The sequence below is a fragment of the Muntiacus reevesi genome, chromosome 2 (genome assembly GCF_963930625.1).
Source record: "Muntiacus reevesi chromosome 2, mMunRee1.1, whole genome shotgun sequence".
Classification (NCBI taxonomy): domain Eukaryota; kingdom Metazoa; phylum Chordata; class Mammalia; order Artiodactyla; family Cervidae; genus Muntiacus; species Muntiacus reevesi.
The window spans coordinates 282,405,869-282,430,599 of NC_089250.1; the positions used below are offsets into that span (position 1 = coordinate 282,405,869).

Sequence of the window (24,731 nt, forward strand, 5' to 3'; positions counted from 1 at the left end):
TGTCCTGAATGCACAGGGCTTAACCGTTCAGTGAGGCCGGCCCTCGTCCACAGTTCACTGACCTGCTGGCATCCAGCTCGGGTTCCCTGGCATCCAGCTTACCCATCGCCAACCCCAGCTTGGTGTCCTGGGAGCCCCTCACTGGCGGGGACCCCGGAGGTGAAAGCTGCATGCCCAGAGAGAAGGAGGAGAAGCCGGTGGGGCAGGGGTCCAGCATGGAGTGTCCAAGGCCCCTCTGCTCCCCCAGGAACACCCAGCCCCGCCTGCCGTGGCCTTTCTCCTCTTTAGTGTCTTTGTGGCTGATGTTGCCAAACACCTTCCTCTGGAAGAGAAGGCTCCATGACCGTGGAAGGGGTGGAGGTGAGGAGGTGCTGTAGCCCTAAACCCAGAGAGCTTCAGAACTAACTTCCCTGAGCCCTGATCGTACTGCCTGTTACATCTGTACCAACTGAGGCCAAGATTCAGGCAGATTCTCTGTGGAAACACTTTCCATGTCCAATGAGAAAACCAAACTAGGCCAAGATCTGGGCAGATTCTCTGTGGAAACACTTTTCTGTCCAACAAGAGAGGACTTGTTGACACACAGCTGAACCCCGAGACGTGGGATGTGCTGTAACTGTCGATCCTGCAGGGAAGGTGTTTTAGAGGCTTCTTCCCAGGCGGCTCCCCGAGGCCCCTGGTGTTACTGGACCCAGAGGCGGAGCACTCGCGCTTCTCTCCTCACTGCAGACCAGATGGTGCCCCCAACCGCACAGCCCTGCTCCCCTGCCTCCCTGGGTTCAACAGAAACCCCCCAGTCACAAATCCAAAGCACAGACTTCTTGGTGAGCAGAGCAGAGGCCAGTGGGAAGGTGGGTGGAGGCTGAAAGCTTCTTTGTAGAAGAAAATCACGAACGTGTGTTCCCATGTGTGGTGGCCGGATGCTGTAGTAATTGATGTTCCCCACACTTTATGGGTGGGTTTTAGTTTCTGTGTTTTCTCTATTTCTTTTTTTTTTAAACGGCTGCATATTATGAGAAAATTTTGCAATCAACCGTGAGCACTTGCAAAATAAGAACTTTTTTTCTTTTCCTAAAATGTTGCAGTTTTCAATGGTGACAGATGAACCACCTCCTACTTTTAAGTATTCATTTGATTGGCTGCGCTGGGTCTTAGCTGTGGCATGCAGGGACTTCAGTTGCAGCATGTGGGAAATAGTGCCCTGACCAGGGACTGAACGTAGCCCCCTTTGTTGGGAGCTCAGAGTCCCAGACTCTGGATCAGCAGAGAATGCTGCGATCTCCTACTTAAAAAAAGATTAGTTATTTATTTTGGCTAATCTGGGTCTTTGCTGCTGTGCGGGCTTTTCTCTGGTTGTAGGGCATGGGGGCTGCTCTCTCGTTTCTGTGCTGAACTTCTCCCTGTGGTGGCTGCTTTGGTTCAGAAGCAGAGACTCTAGGCTCTTGGGCTGCAGTAGTTGTGAACGGACTTAGTTGCTCCACGGCACGTGGGGTCTTCCCAGGTCAGTGATTGAACCTGTGTCTCCACGGGTGTGGTTGACCTTAAGAACCCCATTGCCCCCACTCTGTGTCGGAGCTCAGTTCCGGGTCTGAGCAAGCGTGGCTCCCTGGTGCTGTCCCCACCCTCACTCACCCAGGGTGGGGGGCTTTGTGTCCACCTTGTCCCCTCGTGCAGCCTGGTCACCCCGGGACCTGTGCTGTGTGAGCATCTGCTCTGCTCACAGCGCACCTCGGGGCCCATCAGATTTCACTCATGAAAGGGAAGTGTAAGGATGACCTATTCCATGGTTAAGAATTTCAAGTTCGCGACGTCGTTGACCAGAGCGTACGGGGACAGGTACGAGGCCCATGCATAGAGAAGCCGCGGTGTGGGATTCAAGGACCCTCCGTGTGGGAGTGGGATGGGGGCTGGACGGGGATTTCCTGCAAACGCGGCTCCAGGCTCTGTTCTCGGCAGGGGGACGACTGTGGGCACTGCCTGTCTGTGGAGGGGCCCTGGGGCTGCCCAGCTCACCAGGAACGGCAGGGGTGGGAAGGGAGGTCGCCCTCCCTTAGCATCCCTGACCTCACACCCCATCATCAGGGCATCCTAGTGCCTAAACGGCCCCTTCCTCATCTATCTGAAGACCTGGAAGGTGTGGGGGCTGGAGGACATGCAGGAAACAAATTCTATAAAGCAGTTATCCTTCTATTAAAAAATAAAAAAAAAAATTAAAGAAAAAAGAACAAAGGGCAGCAAAGGTGGGGCTTGGGTTCTCAGCCAGCCTCTCCCAAATTCCGCCTGTGCTTACGCATCAAACCAAAATGCTGGTGCTCCCACGCCGTATCACAGATGAGAATAAAGACAGAGAGGTTGAGCATCTTGCCCCAGCTCACGCAGCTGCTGGGGCCAGGGCTGAGAGCTGGACCCCCGTGGTAGAATCTGGAGTCCAGATGCTGTGATGACTCCGAGGGAGCGGCAGAGACCAGATGGCCCATGCTGAGCCAGGCGGGTGTGCAGACACACACACGTGCACGTGACCTTCACATTTGCGGCTACAGAAGTGAGAGGGAAGCAGAGGGCCACCAGGAGAGGCCAAAGGAGAGTCGCGGTCTATAAGGAGGAGAAGCCACACTTCCCAGGAGGCCGGGGAATCCCTTTACTGGTGAGTCTGTCTCAAACCCTAGATTCCTCTCCCTGGACCCAGGAACTGACTGTCCAGTGACCTAACTGAGTTGGCTTCAGAATTATGCCTTCCCAAATGTTCAGCTAACTGGACTCCACTGCTGTCAGTGATAAGGGGGGAATGAGTACATAGTCTGTGCTTCAGATTTGTGTGGAGACAAAATTTATTAGAAGAGGAGTACTAAGTAACTATGAAGGCAATTGGCATGAACATCTCCAGAACACTTCAGAAACCCTCTGCTCTTTAACTACCTCCTCTCCTGTCATGAAAGTGGATGGTCTATGTAGCAAATAATTCTGTGGTTACCAAGCTCTTTCTTTAAAATATTTATTATATATTTATTTATTCGGCTGCGCTGTGTCTTAGTTGCAGCATGTGGGAGCTAGTTCCCCAAGCAGGTATTGAACGTGGGTCTCTGCATTGGAGTTTTGACCCCTGGACCACCTGGGAAGTCTCTCCTCATTCTCCTGGGGACAGTAACAGGTCACAGGCGTCCTCTGAGGCGCCCTTATAGCTGAGGCATGGGGTGGCTGCAGTCATCCTCCTGTGGATAAGGTGTGGTTTGTTGGTCACGACTCACTCACACTCCCTGCAAACATAGGGCTACTCCCCTGTGTGCGTCCTCTGGTCGGTGATGAGGAGGGCCTTCCGACTGAAGCTTCGCCCACAGTCCCTGCAAACATAGGGCTTGTCCCCTGTGTGTGTCCTCTGGTGTCTGATGAGGATGAAGTTCTTATTGAAGCTTCGTCCACACTCCCCACAAACATAGGGCTTCCCCCCGTGTGTGTCCTCTTGTGGTAGATGAGATGAGACTTCTGACTGAAGCTTCGCCCACACTCCCTGCAAACATGGGGCTTTTCCCCTGTGTGTGTCCTATGGTGGGTGATGAGGAGGTACTTCCGACTGAAGCTTCGCCCACACTCCCTGCAAACATAGGGCTTCTCCCCTGTGTGTGTCCTCTGGTGTGTGATGAGGTTGAAGTTCTTACTGAAGCTTCGCCCACACTCCCCGCAAACATTGGGCTTCTCCGCTGTGTGTGTCCTCTTGTGTGAGATGAGATTTGACTTATCACTGAAGCTTCGCCCACACTCCCCACAAATATAGGGCTTCTCCCCTGTGTGTGTCCTTTGGTGTGTGATGAGACGGGACTTCTGACTGAAGCTTCGCCCACACTCACCGCAAATATAGGGCTTCTCCCCTGTGTGTGTCCTTTGGTGTGTGATGAGACGGGACTTCTGACTGAACCTTCGCCCACACTCCCCACAAACATAGGGCTTCTCCCCTGTGTGTGTCCTCTGGTGTGAGATGAGATTTGACCCGTGATGGAAGCTTCGCCCACAGTCCCTGCAAACAAAGGGCTTCTCCCACGTGTGTGTCCTCTGGTGTGTGATGAGATGGGACTTCCGATGGAAGCTTCGCCCACACTCCACGCAAACATAGGGCTTCTCCCCTGTGTGTGTCCTCTCGTGTGTGATGAGACTTGACCTGTCCTTGGAGCCTTGCCCACACTCTCCGTATGTGACCCTCATAATCCCTGAGACCCCTGCCCCCGTGAGCAATGTGCCTGTGTCCTCTGGATTCAGTTTCAGGCTTGTGCTGGGCTCGTCTTTCATTCTCTCATGCACCCCAGAACCCCCCATTTGTCCTCCAGGTGAGAAGGAAGAGGCCCTTGAAATCCTCTTCAGCCTTACGCTTTTCAGCAAAGGTTGGGGCCTGTCCTTGGTCTCCTGACCCTCAGGTTTGTCGCTCAGGCTGTTTGGATGTGAATATCGCCGATTTTGATTGCCTGGGCAGGGATCCTCTGGTTGGAGGAGGTCTCTTTCAGATGGTCTCAGGAGGGTCTGAGAGGGGTGACTGCGTTGGATGTGTTGGCTGAGGAATTTCTGACTGGAAAAGGCCAGAGAGCAGGAGGCACATGGGTGGATCTTGGGCGTCGGTTCTGCTGAAAGAGGGAGCTTTTTTCAGGTAGCTGGTTTGCCGTGGTCAGGCCCTCCTCACTAATCATCTAAGTGTTGACAGTGCAGGATCTGTCTCCCATCAAGTGTCTTTACAGTCCACTTTTCCATTCCACTGTTATTCTCTACATCTACAGAAATCCAGGACGCGGGTGTCAAGGGCCTTTTCTACATATCACCCAGATAGGGACCTTCCAGCTGCATCAGAGGCAGCGTCTCTCCTGATAGAGGTGGATCTGCAGGGACTTTCCCTGCGGGTAAGTGTCTGAAAAGTCACGTCACAGTGGCCCCAGGTATTTACCCTACTGATGGATAAGAGTTGATGTTTTAGGTGGAATCTCGTGAGAGGCTCCCTGTGAGGGGAAAGGGTCTATTAAGCTAGGGGCGCCTGGCCTGGAGCTCTCTGCATATGGGAGGCAGCACAGGGGGTGGTTAGAGCAGGTGTGAGTAAATCTGAGTTTGTGGCTCCTTGTTCAAAGAGCAGTCTTTGTGCCGATCTCTGCAGGAAGTGGGTTTGAGCCTGGACGAGACCGAGCGGCCCAAGTCCCACTGACTACAGGTCTGGATCCTGCTGCCCAAACTGATTCACAAATTGCTCCTCTCTCAGTTTCCCATAAATCATAAAATAAAGGCATATCCTTTCTCCAGCCTCACTAGTACTCATACCTCATTTATTTCATTCAGGCTTAATTCATTTAACATGCACTAGGAAGCACTGTTTAAAAATACATGTCCAGCCAGACTCTTCACAACCTCACTCCCAAGCATCGTCAGCCAGCCCACACTCCCCTCATGTCTGGCAATGAACTGACCTCTGAGGGGACTCCCCGCTGCTGTCTCTTCCCAAAAGTGAACCAAAGCATCGTCTTAGCACAGAGAACGTGCGGCTTGCAGCTGAAAGCCTGCGGTTGTTCTGTGTCACCCAGGAGGACCCCTGTGGCCTGCACGTGGACACAGGCCCCGAGGTTCCGTGTTCCCTCCAGCCTCCTTCCTCTCCCTCTGTGCTTCCTCCCGCGACCCCTGGCATGGCCTCTCTTCCCGGCCCTGGGGCTGAGGCACTGGCTGCTCCCCTGCCTGGAGTCCTTCCCCGCAGGTGTTATCTCTGCATAGACCCTGCCGCACCGTCCTGCACCGCACCCCACCCTCTGCTCACGCTGATCCGAGGCACGTTCCCTGCGCTGGTTTTCCTCAGCACCAGCCCCTGTCTGGTGTGAAGCCAGGGGCTGCCCCAGGGCAGTGGTCCTGTCTGTTTCGGGGCGTGGAGCCCCATCTGGCACAGAGCGTGAACTCACATGACAACAGACTGGAACAGTAACTGAATGCGCATCACTGTACACGTGTCGCTTAGAAATTGGAGGAAATGAAGCAGAAACAAATAAAGGGCAGAGAGCTGGTAGGTGCTAGAAATGTTGCTTTTTGCTTCTCAGCCTTTTAGCAGAAGGTGATGTTGCACATTTTTTTGCATGAAATATTAAAAATTAGAACTAACATTTTCAATATAAAATTTCTCCTAACAGTCATATGAAAGGAATCAAATTCTGAGGCATTTTAATTGCAACTCAACTGACTTAGGACTGGATTGTCCTCTGCTTAGAAATCGGACCTCGGAGGCTCCCAGGATGGGGTGGGGTGCTGGAAGAGGGGAGACACTCACCTCTCCCGGCCGCGAGCTCACTCTTCCCCCTGCTGCTCCGCTTGATGCCAAGGTCCTGGCCATACTCGTCCCCGTACCACACCAGCAGCTCACAGCCCGGCCTGACCACCCGGCAGGTTCGGTAGAAGATCTGCCCGTGATACTGGAAGGCCACCAGGTTCTGCTCCTCGTCGTCCCGGGCACAGTTCACATACCTGGGGTCGAGGCCGGGAAAGGGAAAGAAACCTCAGGGGATGAGTGCCCTCCACTGTCCGCCCATGCCCAGCTCCTTGCCTTCCGCCTCTGAGGCTGCCCCTCATGTGGACCTTCTGTTCACACCTTCGACCAGGCCGTGTGAATTCCCATGCTTTTCTCTCCTTACCTAAGTATCCATTTTCCGGAGCCCAGTTCCAAACTCATATCCACCTGGAGTGTCCGTGAGGCTGGTGACCTCCAGCTCCTCTAAACTCTGAATTAAGTTCTCTTTCATCCACAGGACTTGGTGCTCCTTGGCTAGCACGCAGCCCTCAGCATTCACCCCAGCCTGCCTTCTCTCCCGAGGCTTTCTCCCATTACCCACGTGTATCCACGTTCCTATTCACTTGCCCACCCCCTCCCACGGAAACTTGGAGAGAATTCTGATATAGCTTGAGACATGGAACCGTAAAAGTCTGTTCACTGTCTGCCTGCCCTGATGAAAGGAGAGGCCCTCAGAGAATGGCCCTGCTCAGGGCCATGCTGCCCCCCATTCCTTCTGAGGCCTCAGGGCCCACTTCTCACTGGAACCAAGCCTGAGGAGGTTGTTGCCCACAGAGAGTCAGGGTCTCCTGTGTTAGGTCATCCTGGTGTGTGCACTTACTCAAAGATAGAAAAAGTAAGGTTACTGCTCCTAAAATCAATTGGGTAATGTCTGTTTGCAGTATGTTCTCCAACAGGACATGGGTTGTGTGATCTGCTTCAGTACCGAAGTTCACTGTCTAACCTGAACCATAAAGGGCGTGATAAGTGTCCATTAACTGAGTTAAAGTATCCCTGGTGAATCTAAACTCTTCAAGTTGTACTCAAGTCCACCAGTTTTGTTCAGCATATAGACTTGTATCTTGACGGCATAAGCCATATTTTTATTTCCTTCTTTCTAGTGTCTTTTGAAATGAAAGAGCATGATATAGAGGGAAAATAGGAAAGGAGATATAAAAGCTGTTGAGGGAGCCGGGTTGAGAAGGAAAGGGGCGTGGGATGGAGGGAGTCTCAATGTCTACACACTGCAGACTCACTGCACTCACCTCATCCAGTTGGCCGAAGACGTGTCCTTTCCATCCACATACTCGTAGCAGTTCCTCCCTTTGGTGATCTGAGGGTCAGAGAAAGAGTTACAAGCTATCCTCTTTATTATTATTTTTTTTGGTAGGAAGCAATAGAAGAGCTATTTGCCTGTGTAGTCACTGGTGTTTTTCAGCCTACCTGGATTCAACTGCCTGTCGGACCACACAGTAAGCCCCTTACTCATCATTCCAAGTCTGAGTCTCTTGATTCATTGAAGGCAAGGGTTCCACAAGGGAGGAGTCACTTCTGTGTGTCTCTACACTGTGCTCCCACCTCTCCTCTGACCTTAGGTAGAGGTCTAAGTGTCTGTAGACTGTGTTCCCACCTCTCCTCTGACCTTTAGATGGGAGTCCTGTGGTCACGCCCAGGACACACAGTACCCAGGGCTGACTGTGTCTTTGCCGACCGTGTTATCGCTATCTGTGTCCTCCCATGTAGACATGAAATACCCCCCACCACATACAAGTGGTTAGAGGCCAGAGGACAGGGAAACGGGTGCTTCTCACCAGCCAGGCGTATCCACTATTGGCGGCCTCTTCATCGTCTGTGATCTGGCCCTCATAGGGGCCAAAGTGCAGGCCCAGCGGCAGATCAGATGCCTCATTCCACACTCCAAGTCCAGCATCAGGGATGCCCGACAGTCTGATGCTTAACCCAGGGGGCAGCGTGAGGGTTGAGCGGTTGGCATGCCCCTTTTGCACTGCACAGTCCTTTACAAAAGTTGGGGGCCCATGGGCAGCACAGCTGTCAATGAAGAAGTTCTGACACTCCTCACAATCTGGAGGTGAGAACAGGAATGAGAGGAGTTATAGTGATGTTTCTGGTCGTAAAGACCTTCAGAAAGAACTGGGGAATTCATGGCAGTTGGCCTTGATCCTGCACCCCAAGTCATAGAGGAAGGGGATGATTGGGGGACCAAATTGTGAGGTGAGGTTAGCGGACCAAGGGCTCGTAGCCCCTTCTCCGTGAGTGGGCCGGCGGGGTCACTCACAGAGGTAGTCGTCATCCTGGGGATCGCTGACCTCTTGGTACACGTGGCCCTTTCTTTCCCGTAGACTGTACCTCTTCACTCCAGTCTCCTTTCCTCTGAGTTCTAAGATGGAGAACAGAAGCTAAGGAAGGCTGGTGGGGTCTGCGGAGTTAGTCCATGTTTTATGAGAAAGTGTGAAATCTCCTCCCTGTCTATTTATACACATTGTTAAAACTTTCTTACATGTAGTTTTCAAGCTTTTTCTTTTGTAATTTTATGTTTTAATGTTGCAGTATTTATTTCTTGGCCTGGCTGCATGGCTTGTGGGATCTTAGTTCCCTGACCAGGAATGGAACTCACACCTCCTGCAGTGGAAGCATGGAGCCTTAACCACTTAACCGCCAGAAAGTACATTCTCTATGTTTTCTTTCTTCTCCCTTTAACTACAGGTTCAGGAGACTGAGGCGCCACTGACCACAGATGCTCAGTTCAGTGATAGCTTCATGCACTTCCCGTTAGTAGGTTTAACTTCCCAACCTTCCTACTTAGGTAATAGTTCACCGACACATCTATTCAGAAAATATATGTTAAGGGCACATGACACGTAATGCACTGAGCAGAGGTCTGGGCATAAACACTAACAAAGCACGGTTCCCATTATCACAGCTGGATTTATTGAACTCCTTGTAGGTGTCAGACTTTTGCATTTAATGTAAGGCTTTCAAGCACTGTATGAGTTATGTATCCTTATCCTCACTTTACAGATAGCATTCAGGATCTCAGAAAATGTATAAGATTTTCCCAAGGCCCCAGTGCTAACTTCATGTCTCAGATCAGTCCAGCTTAAACCCAGCCTACACAAAGTCCATGCCACACACCTAGGCCATGCTTATTAGTTTTTCTACAGGAATTATAGGAACTAATTAGAGGAACTCCCCAAATTTCTCTTACCGGCTTTTTGTCTGGGGTGCTCTCCAGGGGTCCTTGCTTTTCTGTGATGGGGCACTGGATTCTGAGCCTGCTTGGAGCCACTTGTCTTTAGTGATTCTGCTGCTCCCGGCAATTCCTTCAAACTAGATTCATTACTTAATGGTTCCCTGGACATTCTCTTCCATGTGAGTAAAAGACAACATGCATTTCATTAGTTCTTTAAGACTTTATGAAGTGTTTTCACATGCATGACTTGAGTTAATACTTTGACAAATCTTGGAAATACCTGATATGGGGGGAGGGTGTCTGAACACTGGAGTGTAAAAAAGGGACCTAGGTGGAGAGGGAATCAAAACTAGAATTCATATCTTCAGGTTCTTTCCCTTCAACTTTCTGCATAAAAGTGAGAGTAAGGCAGGGACAATACCTGGAGGCCAGGGAAAGAAGAGGGTAAGGGCTCATAGAGAGATCCGGGGGGTTTCTATTAATTAGTGGCCCTTTGATGGACGAGGAACTATGGTAATTACAGATGGGACAAAACACATGTGGAAAATAAGGTGACAGAGCAGTGAGATTAAGAGGAGAAAAGACGATCGGCAGAAACATATTTAGACAAGAAAGCAAATGAGATGAAAGCTGCAGGTTGCCATGTCCTAGCGACAATGTTTGGAATTAAAGTAGCTGGTCTTATCAGTTCTCCTTGAACAAGGCTGCATGACTAGCTGGTTTTGCTCAGTTTGCTGATCCATGAATTGGTATACAGGCTAATTCTTAATATTATAGTGGACATGAAATTTAATAACCTTCAACAAATTGTTGTGTGAGTTATTTAATACAGTAAGAACGTGAACGTACATCCCTGCTCTCAATTTATTCCCTAAACTGCATCTATATTTCAAGTGTGGCTCACAGATACTATCTTCAGCATCCTTTGACCTTTCTACTCCTAGATGAATGCTTCAATGTGGAATCACTCATTCATAAACCATTCAGGGGGCCCTCAGGGGCTTTGAGCTGGGCTTGGACTTCTGAGAATGAATGGGTGTGGGCTAGGCTCTCAAAGCTCGCAACACAGGGGCAGGCTAAACACATGATTCCAAACAGGAGAGTTGCCTAATTGGAGCTCAGAGGAAGGAGTTGTTACTCCCTCCTATAAGAAGGAGCATTTGAAATGATGCCCAGATGATGAGTTTCTACTCAAATGTGGGTAATCTATGTGAAGACCTTCTGTTATTTTCTTATTTGTTGCTTTTCAGTCATAAACGTGAGGCTTATCAGGGTTGCAAGTTGCTTCGTCTTATTGGAGTGGGAGGCTCTGAGGTAGGGATCCTCTCTCCTTCTTCATCATGGACTGTCCACTCTACAAACTGCCCAGCATGTCCTTAAGCTTCTTCATCTTGGACCATCCACTCTACAAACTGCCCAACATGTCCTTAAGCTTCCCTTAGTCAGATGTCTTAGCATATCCCTCCCTAGTACAGAACAAAAGAACTGAGGTTGAAAACATCTCTCAGATAAATGATATAGAGATGTATGAATAAGCTTCAAAGAACTATGGAAGCTTTAATCAGTTTGTCAGGGGTTTAGAGTACGTGCATTGGTTTAGATTGCACTACCAGTGATACTGTGATCCCAGGCATATAATCAAATGTTTTCACCTCATTTGTTTGGGTCTATAATGGTGATAGCTATTTACCTAATTATAGGTACTGTAGGATTGTTTCAAGGTTTAAGTAAGTTTATTCACATAAAATGCTTAAAGTCTGAAATATTTTGAGAATAATGTAACAATAGAACAGGATACTATGTTTGTTGTTCTTACTAACTGTAAAGGTGGTGATGATATCAGACAGTGTGCTAAAGATTCAGGACAGGAAGGCAGCAGTCTCCAGGATCTCTGTGTTTCTCCTATTCTCACCTGTGACTGGATCCATGAGGAGGATATTTTGGCAACAGGATTTGGGAAATACTCACCTTTTGGTGTTTACTGTGCTCCACTCTGAAGGGCATCGAAGAAGGTTTACCTAAAAAGTGATGAGAATCAGTGTTTTGGTTGGTAAATGTTTCCAAACTCTGGGTATTCTAATTAAGGACACATAATTCTAAGCCAGAGAGTGACAAAGACAATGATTACCAAAGGAGGAATGGAAAATGGTTTCTGTATCATCAACTCCCATGGTTCCACTGGGAGCATTACATAATTTTCTTAAAATTAAAAAAAATATGAAACTTCATCTGTGCCTCATCTGATATTCATAAAGTATCTATTAAATTTACTAGTCTTTCATAGCAAAAGTACTCAAGAATGTAGACATAGTAGGAAGTGGCTGCAATATAATAAAGGTCATATATTGAAAGTCTATCTCTAACATCATAGTCATCAGTGAAAAAGATCTAGGAAAAAAGGGAAGGATGCCCGTTTTCAACATTTCTGTTCACCGTAATGTTAGAACTCCTAGCCAGCACAGTAGGTTAGAAATGGAAACAAAAGTCTTCCATTTGGAAAGAAAGAAGTAAAATCATATCTGTTCACAGGTGCATGGTTTTATGTGTAGAAAAATCTTTAAATCCACATACACAAAAAACCTGCACAGTAAGTTGCACGGTACAAAATCAACTTTCAAATATCTTTCCGTGCATGAAGAATGACCATTCCACAAAGGAAAATAAGAAAACAATACTATTTATTTTTTATTTTTTTGAAGCTAGGGTTGAGTTAAATTTAAAAAAAAAAAAATATTTTTATTTATTTGTTTGTGCCAGGTCTTTGTTGTGGCATGTGGGATCTAGTTCCCTGACTAGGGACAGAACCGAAGTTCTCTGCATTGGGATTGTGGAGTCTTAGCCACTGGACAAGGAATCTTATTTATAATAGCATTGAAAAGAATGAGGTAATTAGGAGTAAACTTAAAGAGATGAGACTTATATGTTGAAAACTATAGGGTGTCAAGATAATGGGGAAAGTTTAATCCCTGTAATGAATGGTGCTGGGGAAACAAAATAACCATATGGAAAATAATGAACATCTTACATCTTGAAGAGAAATCACTCAGAATGGATGAGAGACCTAAATGCAAGACTTGATAAGACTCTTAGAAGACAACAAGTGTGAAGCTTCACGACACTGAATCAGCAATGATTTCTTAGATATGGTGCCAAGTGCACAAGGATTAGTAACAAAGTAAAAATAGACAAAGGAGATTAATCTTAAAACCTCTGTGCAGAAAAGGACACACAGAACAGAGTTGAAAAGGCCACCTATAGGATGGTAGAAAATATTTGTAAAATATGCATCTGAAAAGGGTTTAATAAGCATACACCAGTATGAAGGTTACCTATAAGCCAGGAAGAGAACCTGATGGACCATGATGGCACCTTGATATCAAATTTCCATGCTCCAGTATTTTAAGAAAACAAGTTTCTGTGGTTTAAGGAATGCAGTCTGCTTTGTTATGGCAGTCTGAGCTGAGTAACAGTGAGAGAAGGAATTGAATAGACTTTTCTCCAGAGAAAATACACAACTGGCCTACAAGCATACGAAAAGATGCTCAATATTACTAATCAATAGGGAAATGCAAATTGAAACCTTCTGTGATGGGCAACATGTATAAGAAGACAATAGGAAGTTTGGTAAGGATATGCATAAATTGGAACCCTTATACACTATTGTTGGCAATGTAAAATGTTGCAAGCTTTATAGAAACAGTACGGAGTTTCCACAGAAATTTAGAACTGCTATATGGTCTAGCAATCCAACTCAAGAGTGTGTTTCCAGAAAAAATTGAAAGCAAGATATTGACTAAATAGTGGGCACACATATAGTCATTCCTGCATTATTCCCAACGGGCATAAGCAAATTAGATGCGTAAGCAATCTAAATGTTCATTGGGGATAAAAGATAGAGCTTATATATAAGATATATATTATAGCTCTTATATCCACATGAACACAACGGAATGTTTTGAAGCCTTAAAAAAGAATTCTGTCACATGCTACGTCATAGATAGGCCTTGATGATATTATACTAAGTGAAGTGAACCAATCAAAAAAGGCAAACATTGCCTGATTCCACTTCTCTGAGGGATCTAAATTAATCAAATCTATGGAAAGAGAAAATATAATCATGTTTGCCAAGGGCTGTGAGGAGGAAGGATTGGAGAATTGTTCCTCAGTGGATTAGGGCTTCAGTCACGCAAGATGTAACACTTCTACAGACTTGTTGTACAGCAATGTGTGTATATATCCTCGGTGGCTCAGCAGTCAAAAATCCACCTGCAATGCAGGAGATGCAACAGATGCAGGCTCAATCCCTGGCTTGGGAAATCACCTGGAGCAGGACATGGCAACCCACCCCAGGATTCTTGCCTAGAGAATCCCATGGACAGAGGAGCCTGGTGGGCTCCAGTCTATGGGGACGCAGAGTCAGACATGACTGAGCGATTAGCACTGTGGCCACTAACACTAACGTGTACATAGTTAGCAGCGGTGTGCCATACACTCAGAAACTGTTAAAAAGGTAAATAAAGACGAGCAGGCGTATGGTGAACCGAGGCGTATGTATTCCCTAAGAATCTCTCCTTATGTCAAAACCTTTGCAGACAACCAAATGTTTGTTTTTCATGTCCCTTTCCCTAGTTTTAATAACCTGAGGGAACAGAGGGACGTCCCTGGTGCACAGTGGATGAGAATCTGCCTGCCAGTGCAGAGGACACAGGTTCGATGGCTGGTCCAGGGAGATGCCACTTTCTGCGGGGCAGTTAAGCCTGTGTGTCAGAAACTACAGAGCCTGCACGTGCTCTGCAACGAGAAGACACTCACCGCAACCAGAGAAAGCCCGTGCACAGGAACCAAGACCCAGTGCAGCCAAAACTAAATAAGTAATTTTTAAAAACCTTGGAGAACAGAAATCCATATTTGGATAATCATAGAACTATCTAAATTGTTTTCTCCAGTCATGCAGATTAAATCTGCTAAACTGTTTGAGCAGCAGAAGAGGAAGTGAGCTGCTCACTTCTATTTTATAATAAGTGTACTTCATTTTATTTACCTGATGGCATCTCTGCTAGGTGAAATGTGGGAAAGATCATGGAGAATAAATAGTTCTCTCCAATCCTTTCCCAGAATCAAAATAAAGAATTAGTTTAATGTTAGGGTAAGAAGATCATTGGTTTTATTTTATATACATACATAAATAATGTATCTTGACGTAATATGTTAATCATTTCCTCTTTGAAGAGATTTAATCCAATAACCAATAACCAATCTGTTTGGTGAATTTATTTCTAAGGTTTGTTTAACTGCGTTTCACTAAGAATGTTTAGCAAGATAATTCTTTTTTAAAAGAATGATAAATTTTGACCAGAAAACTTTTGAGAATTACACTGGAACACCTATACATTCATCTTCATTCAGGCTAATGTCAACACTCAGCCACAGCCACTTGGGAATGCTGAAAATTATGTTTTCCTTGCTAATGGCTAAGATGTAGTTGAGACCTAAGCCCAGGCTGGTTTCAGGAAGACACGTCCACATCCTCCTGGCCTCTCACCTTGCTGCCTTGGTGTCCATTCTTCATCAGAATCCTCAGTGTCATCTCCCTGGGGCTTGATGGCCTGCCTGCGGGGATGCATGAAAGTTGGTCGAGTGGCTCTGAAACCTGGAAAGAGGCAAAACATTTGTTCTAAGAAGGGGAAACAAAGCATAGAAGCAATGGAAAGTGTCACAAAGTCAGGGAATCAGTAGGATGTGCTGGGGGAATCTAGAACAAGGCAAGAGGTGAGCTCTGCACTTCAGGGTCACCCTCCCTCTGGTACAGAACTGCAAACATTTCCTCCAGGTTAGTCTCCACACAAAAGGGAACTGTGAGCAGGTGAGGCCACCTAAGAGCAGGCCAAGTGAACACTGAGGGTGAAGACCTGTTTCATGTTTCCCAGGCTCACAGGCGCCCAGCACTTCCTGTTACCTACAGCAATCAGCGCTTCGTAGTTTCTTTTCACTTTCCTATATCGGATTTTTTCCCATTCTCCCATCTCTTCCCATTCTTCCTTGGAGAAGTATACGGAGATGTCTTTGAAAGCATCTTTGGCCTAAGGAAAATAATAGATTTCATCAGTGATTTACTAATCTAAGTCAGACCTTAGAGCTGGGCCTTCTCCTCCACCTTTTGAGCAGGGAATAGCCTGAAGCTCCTGGATGGTCTGTGTGAGACAGGGATGAAGACTTTCCTTCCCGACTGTGTCCTCCTTAACTGAACAAACAGTGAGCATTTTCCTAACTCTCCCTGGACACAGAGGAGTTGAGAAGCTAGTGTCCCGTTTTGTCCCTCTCCACCCCACCATCTCAGACAGGACCAGGCGTTCCCATCCTGTGTACGGTCACAGGGAAGTTCACTCAGCTGCCAAGGCAAGCAGTCTGTGGTGCTTCAGGGACCAGCGCCATGTCCTTCCTATAGAGCTGGCTTCGAGCCCAGCTTTGCCGCCTCCACCTCTCACAGTGGGCTTCCGCTCCGTTCTCCCGGCATCTCCCTCAGTGCTCTCCTCTGGCGATCTGTTTGGCCTCATGGCCATTGGAGTGCTCAAGGCCAAGGTGCCTGTGGAAGAAGAAGGTGCTGAGATAGCCCAGAACTCTGTCCAGAGCCTGAGCTGCCTGCCTTGGGTGGAGTGTCCAGGGCAGGAAGGTGAGGGGAAAGTCAGGATGAGGGTATTGGTGGGATGGACGGATCCTGCCTAGATATGACAGATCAGCCTAATATGAACTAGATTTGTTTTCTTTGGTTCACCTACAATTCAGCCCCTCTGAGGGAAGGCACTGGGAGGGATGTGTCTGTGGGTGACGGAGGGATTCTCAACGAGACCCAGAAACCCCTAACTGCTGTACTGGGGTCAGGCTGAAATCAGGGCTCTCTTCCAGTGAAGCAGAGGGAATGTTTCTCCAAGAAGGGTTTTGAGGATCTCCTCCTGGGGACTCAGAAAAATCTGGGCATAACGTAGGTTCTACGTCTAAGGGAGAAGTCGCTCGGCTTGAGGAGACCTGGGTCCCACGGGCTGAAGTAACTGGGGTCCTGAGACAGAGGGGACTGGGGATCTTTTGTCTGATGTAGAATGCGCAGGGTGAGAAAACTTGGGATCTGTGAGGCTGAGGAAATCGGGGATTTCTTATTAAGGGACTTTAGGGCTCCGATAGGCAGGACAGTTAGGGTCTGGAGGAGGAAGAGTTTTAAGAGCTCCGAGACGGAGGTATTCAGGGTCTCCGAGGTTTAGGAAATTTGCTTTCACTGCGGGTGGTATTTTTAGGGTGCCTTAGGCTGAGGGGAACTGGGGTTAATCTAGGTATTTGAGTGTCGAAGCACTAGGGTATTCGGTGTTTCTGTGGGTGAAGGGATTGTAATCCCTGAAGCTGACGAGACGCAAGCCCCCTTCAGATTAGGACTCAGGTTACTCAAAGCTGACAGGATTTCTGGCCTCCCACCCTGAAATTTGAAGCCATTAGGCTAAGGGTTTATGAGGGCTGCCCAGGACGCGTTCCCTTCAGCCTCCCCGCTGTTCTGCCGCACTGCCCACCCTGTCCCAAGGAACGCTAGAGGTTCAGCGAAGTCCGGTCCTTCGGCGCTGAGGTGAAGTGAAGGGCCAGCAGCCTGCCTGTACCCTGTCAGGCACAAGCGACCAATCGGCGTTGTGACTGAGGCAGTCTGGCCAATAGGCGCCCGGAGGGTGCGGAGCGCGATTCAGGCCCCGCCCCACCGCTCGGGGATTGGCTGCTCTGTGGGCGTGTCTGTCAAGCCTCCAGTGCGCAGGCGCAGCTTGGCTGGTCTCTTTGTTTTCAGGCATGGCCTCTGAGGCCTGGATCCTCAAGTGGGTGGGCTGTCCTCAGGCTGAATGTTTCTTTTTAACTCAAGACTGTAATTTAATATGGAATGTACCTGAAGAAACACCCAAAAGCTTGTGTGTTCTTTCTGAATATTCTTATTTATTTTAATAATTCTTTAAATTTACTGGCAGCGCCATGTGGCATGTGGGATTTGTAGTTCCCCGACCAAGTGTCGAACCCTCGCCCCCTGCATTTGAAGCACAGAATCTTAAGCACTGGACTGCAGGGAAGTCCCCCTAACCATCAGTTTTTTTAAAGTAACCTTTCTTTCATATTGTAGTAACATTGATATACCATGTGGTGTTGGTGGCTGGTGAGCCGAATGTATTTTCTATTTTGTTGCTGTTCAGTTGCCGAGTCAGGTCTTTTTGTACAAGCATTCCTTTTTCTACAGGACCTGTTATACTGGTAAGACATCTATTTGTATACACATAAGTGGACATACATGTAAATATCTAGGTACATAGATATGTAAATGTGCAGATAGAGATATAAATGTCTAGGTATGTATATATACAAATGTCTATATGCATAGAAATGTACATTATAGTTACATAGATGTATAAATATCTAGTTTCATAGAGACATAAGTATCTATATACATAAACATATAAATATATGTACATATAGACATAATTATCTATGCAAAACAGAAAAAGAGACAGAGATATACAGAACAGAATTTTGGACTCTGTGGGAGAAGGTGAGGGTTGGATATTTTGAGAGAACAGCTTCGAAACATGTATATCATCTAGGGTGAAGGAGATAACCAGCCCAGGTTGGATGCATGAGACAAGTGCTTGGGCCTGGTGCACTGGGAACACCCAGAGAGATCGGGTAGAGAGGGAGGCGGGAGGAGGGATCGGGATGGGGAATACTTGTAAATCCATGGCTGATTCATGTCAATGGATGACAAAAACCACTACAATATTGTAAAGTAATTAGCCTCCAACTAATAAAAATAAATGGAAGAAAAAAAGAATTCAATTTGTTGTAAACCATGGGCCCCACCCAAACCCAATGAATCAGAGAATTTTGAAGTAGGGCCCTGAAATTCATGTTTTTTAAGCAAGATTTTCAGTTAATTGTGATGCACATGAAATTTGGGAACCTCAGTGGCTGTTTTTTAAAATATCCTTCGAAAGGGAACACTTTTACACTGTTGGTGGGAATGAAAACTAGTACAGCCGCTATGGAGAACAGTGTGGAGATTTCTTAAAAAACTGGTGTTAAAACTGTCACATCACCCAGCAATCCCACTTCTGGGCATACACACCGAGGAAACCAGATCTGAAAGAGACACGTGCACCCCAGTGTTCATCGCAGCACTGTTTTTAATAGCCAGGACATGGAAGCAACCTAGATGCCCATCAGCAGACGAATAGATAAGGAAGCTGTGGTACATATACACCATGGAATATTACTCAGGCATTAAAAAGAATTCATTTGAATCAGTTCTAATGAGATGGATGAAACTGGAGCCCATCATACAGAGTGAAGTAAGCCAGAAAGATAGAGACCAACACAGTATACTAATACATATATATGGAATTTAGAAAGATGGTAATGATAACCCTATATGCAAAACAGAAAAAGAGACACAGATTTACAGAACAAAATTTTGGACTCTGTGGGAGAAGGCGAGGGTGGGATGTTTCAAGAGAACAGCATCAAAACATGTATATTATCTAGGGTAAAAGAGAATAGCAGCCCAGGTTAGATGCATGAAACAAGTGCTCGGGCCTTGTGCACTGGGAAGACCCGGAGGAATTGGGTGGAGAGGGAGGTGGGAGGGGAAATGTGGATGGGGAACACATGTAAATCCATGCCTGATTCTTGTCAATGTATGAAAAAATCACTACAATATTGTAAAGTAATAGCCTCCAACTAATAAAACTAAATGGAAAAAAAATAAATATACATTCTAGGTACATATATGAATAAATACCTCAATTCATAGGGACATAAATATATACATAGACATATAAATGTATATGTACATATAGACATAACTGTCTATGTATATACAGATATAAATGTCTATTTTAGATACATATAGACATAGATATCTATATACATAGACATGTAAATATCTGTATACACAGAGGAGGGTTACACAGTGGACAATGAAGGAGACCACCTTATAGACAAAATAAATGATATAGATAGTGGCATTAATAAGATCCTACGGGAGAGAGAAACATAAACAATTTCAGACAAAGAGAACACAGCTAAGCAAGATGCATGTGACTAGTTTTAATCAGATGGCACTAAACCAACAAGTCCACAGGGCGTCAGTAGCTGATGGCAAAGTCTGGAAGGGTGAGATAGTGAAAACGAGTTAAATGTTTCATCTTTGTTTACAAAGTATACCTTATAAATGTTTGGATTCATAGTTGTTACCTCCTTAAGTACTTATCATCCTATATATCCTCATAGGCCCACATCCAAACTGTTTCAACTCAAATCAAGCACAACTCCAACTTGTTGCAACTCTAGTTAGTCAATTGTTGCAATTTCATGAAAAAGACACATTGTGATTCTTTTGTATAGACCAGTAATGGTTAGGATTTCTGTCTAATATATATATATATATATTTTTTAGTGTCCTTAGAGATCATTTAAAATTTCAACTCTTCTCCCTGCTTCACCTTGTTCTGGTTCAATTGACATTGGAAAAGTTATGGAAAGAGTGTTTAATATAATCTGAACTCACCAGGTATCTATTGTTTGGTGTACATAAAGATCTGAGAAGTAAACTTCGATGGACATAAAAATAAATATTGTGGATGTAGAACATAATTAGAAATTATGAGAGTCATTTGACCAGGGAGCAGTCACAATGGATCCACTTCATCTCCCACACCCATGAGAACAAGTTTATCTTGGTAATAATATCAGCGACTGAGGAATTAAAGTGCTGAAAGGTTGTTGCTGAACAATAAGACGCTGGAATTCTTGGCCTGAGGAAGAGACGAATTCATTCTAGGGCCAGAGATGATGAAGAAGGAATTCATAGGGCCTGGAGTTCATTTCAGACCTGTCTGTGCTGATCGTGCTCGGCCAGCTCTCCCGTGGATTCTGAACTCTCTGCTTAGTGCCTGTGGGAACGACAATGGAAGGATAAGACTCCCTCTGGACAGGGGAACCTTGAAGATCACATCCAGGTTACTCATCACCTAAGAGAAAACAGACACTAATCACCCCTATCTCGGAACACTATCTATCAGAATGTAAGCACAGGCCTGTCGGTTATTAACTGGTTGGAATGTAACCGCGGGCTTATTGATTATTGACTGTTTGAACACATAACACGTGAATGATGGGGTTATTGTGACTGTATTTACCCTTCCTTTGTAAGCATCAAGGGATTGGGGTGGTGGGTTTGGACACGTACACATGGGGTATAAAAGGTTTTCACAAATGCTGGTTGGGGCCCTTGGCTAAGAGGAGACTCTGCCTTGGGCCCGCAGGTGTAATAAACTGCACTCCACTATCTGCATTGTCCTTCTGAGTGAGTTTATTTCCCGGAAAGCGTGGCTACAACATTTGGTGCATTGGCCGGGAAGCTCCTCACTTTGAGGAGACAGGTCTCATTTGAGGCCACCCCGAGGCTTTGTAGCTTGAATCTCCTAGAGGGGGGAAGGTGCCTCGCCCCTCTGGAAGGATTCTGCTTTTCAATGCCCGGACCTTTCACGTCAGCAGGTAGTGGATGGCAGCAGGGGAACTGAGCGCTCAGGTGAGGAGGAACCCACCCGGCAGGGTGGAAGAGGGCGCCTGATCACCCCCCTGGGAGGGCCTAGAAGGATCGGCGTCCCACAGGAGCCTGGAATAGGCAGGCGGCGATTGCTTGGTACGTAGGTTGACGAGCGTGCTAGGGTTTAGGAAGGAAATTTTTGAAGGTCATTTAGGAGATGTATCCACGCCATCTTGGGGAAAATTATTACCAGTGATCGCCAGGGGATTTTTAGGATAGGAAACTGGTCCTTGTATGCTCATATTCTGCCCTCCCCCCGGAGGTGTCCTGTCTGCTGTGAAATTCTTGACACCCTCGGAATTGTCAGGCTAGAAGGAGGGGGATACAGACGTGAGTATAAATTGGCTTTTCCAGAAATGGCCTGGGACATGGGATATTTAACCCATCTGTGTTTTCATTCGCATCTGATCAAGCCCACCAAGGCAGAATGGACTTTGAGGGAGAAACAGTTTTGGACCATGTGATGTTCTGGTTTAGCTGTGCTGACCGGCAGGTGAAAACACACCGATCCCCCTTCTGCCTCTGGGGTCTGGCAGGTAAGGCTCTTCTCACCCCAGTTAGGAAGGAGGCAGAATGGCAATTTAAGTGTCACTGAGTGGAAATATGAGAAGTACATAGGGTACTGTGAACTTCGTAGACAGAACGAAAAGGAAAAGTACAAGAAGGCCTGAGAAGGTAAGCAAGATGGGGCGAAGTGAATCTAAGGCAACTGTATTGGAGTGAAAAATTTAAAGAAGGGATTAGGAGGAGACTATGGGGATGAAGATGAAGCCTAACCACCTCCACATACTCTGTGGTCGAATGGACCCCTATGGGAGCAGGATGGCCACAAGAGAACATCATGAACTCAAAAATAGTGGAAGCAGTCTATACAGTAGTCATAGGAGAGCCGGGACACTTGGATCGATATCCATCTATTGACTCATGGCTAGGATTAGCTTGAGACCCTCCTACTTGGACAAGGTTCTGTATCCAGAAGGGAAAGGGAAAAATATTAATGGCGGAAAAATTGACTGATGATAAAAAAGGGAATTCTACAGGATTTGGACGGGGATGACCTGACCCCTCCCCCATGCTGGATAATGACACGCCTGCCTCCCAGGGCTCCACCAGGACCGGAGGCCGCCTTAATGCCCGATCCAGGGCCAGGTGAAGTTTCTGCAACAGCCGCTGCTCCTCTGCCAGCTTCCCCGGAGTTCGTAGAGCGGCCGTTTGGGCAGGCTCTGATCCCGGTGACAGAAGCCTCTGCCCAACACTTACAGGATCCGGCTCCAGCCCAAGCGCCCAAGCTATAACTGCCTCTCCCGGTGAGTACTGACGAGAGGGGGAGGGAGACGCTGGAATTAAGCAGAGATCGAGCTCTGCCAGAGAGCTGGAGGGAGAGAAAGAGAACAAACAAGAGACTTACGGCGCTAGCTGCTGCTCTGGGGAAGTCTATCTCGGGCCCTCCGGAAAACCTCATCTGCCCCAGGGACAGGACAGTCCTTCAACCAGTTCCAGCGGAGGCCCCTGGGCCCCGTTACAGCCAAACCAGTGTGCCCAGTGCAAGCTTTTGGCCACTGGAAGAATGAATGCCCTAAGGCAAGGAAGGAAGAGGAAGCTCCCACAGTTGTGGGGCTTGCTTACTTGGAAATTGACTAGGGTTGCCAGGGCTCAGAGATATCAGGTCCCTGAGAGCCCATGGTAACCTTAAAAGTAGGGGACCAAAACATTGACTTCATGGTGGATACAGGAGCAGAACTGTCGGTAGTAACAAAACCTGTGGCCCCCACTGTCCAAAAAGACTACCGCTGTAACTGGGGTATCAGGAGAAGAGATGATTAAACCGTTTTGCCAGCCCAGGAATTGTCAGATGGGGGTGCACCAAGTGATTCATGAATCCCTCTACATTCCTGAGTGCCCAGTACCCCTGTTGGGAGGAAACTTGCTCTCCAAACTAGGAGCACAAGTGACTTTCTCCCCTGAGGAGAGGCCCACCTTCTGGATGGACTCTATGACTTATTAGCCGTCTCTCTCAGTGCCAACCCAAGATGAGTGGAGGTTGCATGAGCCTCTGAAGGCAAATCCGGGTGGGCCAGAAGAGCATGAGGGAGCTAACTCAATTATTCCCTGAGGTCTGGGTGGAAGACAACACCCTCTCCCCCAAGGCTGGCTAAACATCACGCCCCAGTAATAATGGAATTCAAACCAGGCGCCATCCCGGTTAGAGAGTGCCAGTACCCAGTAAGTATGAAGGCCTGAACCAGCATATTGCCCCACATCAATAGATTGAAACAAGCAGGCATTCTAATAGAGTGCCAGTCGGCTTGTAATATGCCAATCCTGCCAGTCAAAAGGGAAGGAGGACAGGACTATAGGCCTGTACAAGATCTCAGGCTAGTCAATCAGGCTACTGTGACTTTACACCCCACTGCTCCAATCCCACTATACCTTACTTAGCCTCCTCCCACCGAGGACTAAAGTTTACACTTGCCTAGATCTCAAGGATGCCTTCTTCAGCATACGCCACGCCCCAGAGTCACAGCCCATCTTTGCCTTTGAATGGGAAGATCCAGTCGGGAGCACCAAACAACAGCCCATCCAGACTCCCCCATAAGGGTTTAAGAACGCACCAGCCATCTTTGGGGAAGCCTTGGCTTCTGACCTGGACTCATTCCATCCGGAAGAGTATAGATGTTGGCTCTTACAATAGGGGGATGACCTGTTGCTGACTGCCGAGACCAAGGAAAAATGCTGGAAAGGGACAAATGCACTGCTCCAGCTGCTGATGGAAGCAGGTTACCGGGTGTCAAAGAAGGCACAGATCTGCAAGGAGGAGGTAAGGTATCTGGGGTTCGTTTTAAAGAAGGGCTCAAGGTTCCAGACCCCAACTGGGTCCTATATACTGATGGCACCAGCCTGATAAAACAAGGACAACGGCTGTCAGGTTAGCCAAAGCGGAAGGGGTAATCAAGACAGAACAGGGATGGTGGGAATTGCCAAGTGGCAAATTATTGGTACCGGAGGAGCTGGCACACACTCCGGTAAGCCAGACACACCAAGCGACCCACCTAGGCCATGCTGCCTGCTCACAGGTCAATGCTGCCTCTCGGGGATTCAGACAAAATCCTCCGGGTATTCAGCTGAAAGGCACGCTGCCCCTTGAACACGTGGGACTGGACTTCACTGAAATGAAACCTCACTGACACTACCGTTACCTGCTGGTCATGGTCTGTGTGTTCTTGAGATGGGTAAAAGCTTTTCCTACCTGGACTGAAAGAGCACCAGAAATAGCCCGGTTCCTGCTTGGGGAAATGGTTCCCAAATTTGGACTTCCTATCAGCATTAGTTCAGGCAATGGCCCGGCTTTTGTAGATGATTTAGTATAACAAGTAAGCAAAACTTTAAACGTCAAATGGAAACTGCACACTGCATACAGGCCCAGAGTTCTGAGATGGTGGAATGAACCAACCGGACACTTAGACAGACTCTCCAAGTGGATCAGAGAGACTGACTGCTCCTGAGTGGACTTGCTTCCGATGGCTCTGCTCAGACTGAGGATGACCCCACAGTCCCAAGGCTGTTCTCCATATGAAATTGTGTATGGGAGGCCCCCTCCCATAATAAAAGAGGTGTCAAGAAATTTGCCTCAG

The 24,731-nt window shown here is 47.2% G+C and overlaps 1 pseudogene; it reads right to left on the minus strand.

Moving 5' to 3' along the window:
• Nucleotides 1-19: 19 nt before the first annotated feature.
• LOC136157743 (histone-lysine N-methyltransferase PRDM9-like) lies at nt 20-16,042 on the minus strand (annotated as a pseudogene).
• Nucleotides 16,043-24,731: the final 8,689 nt, after the last annotated feature.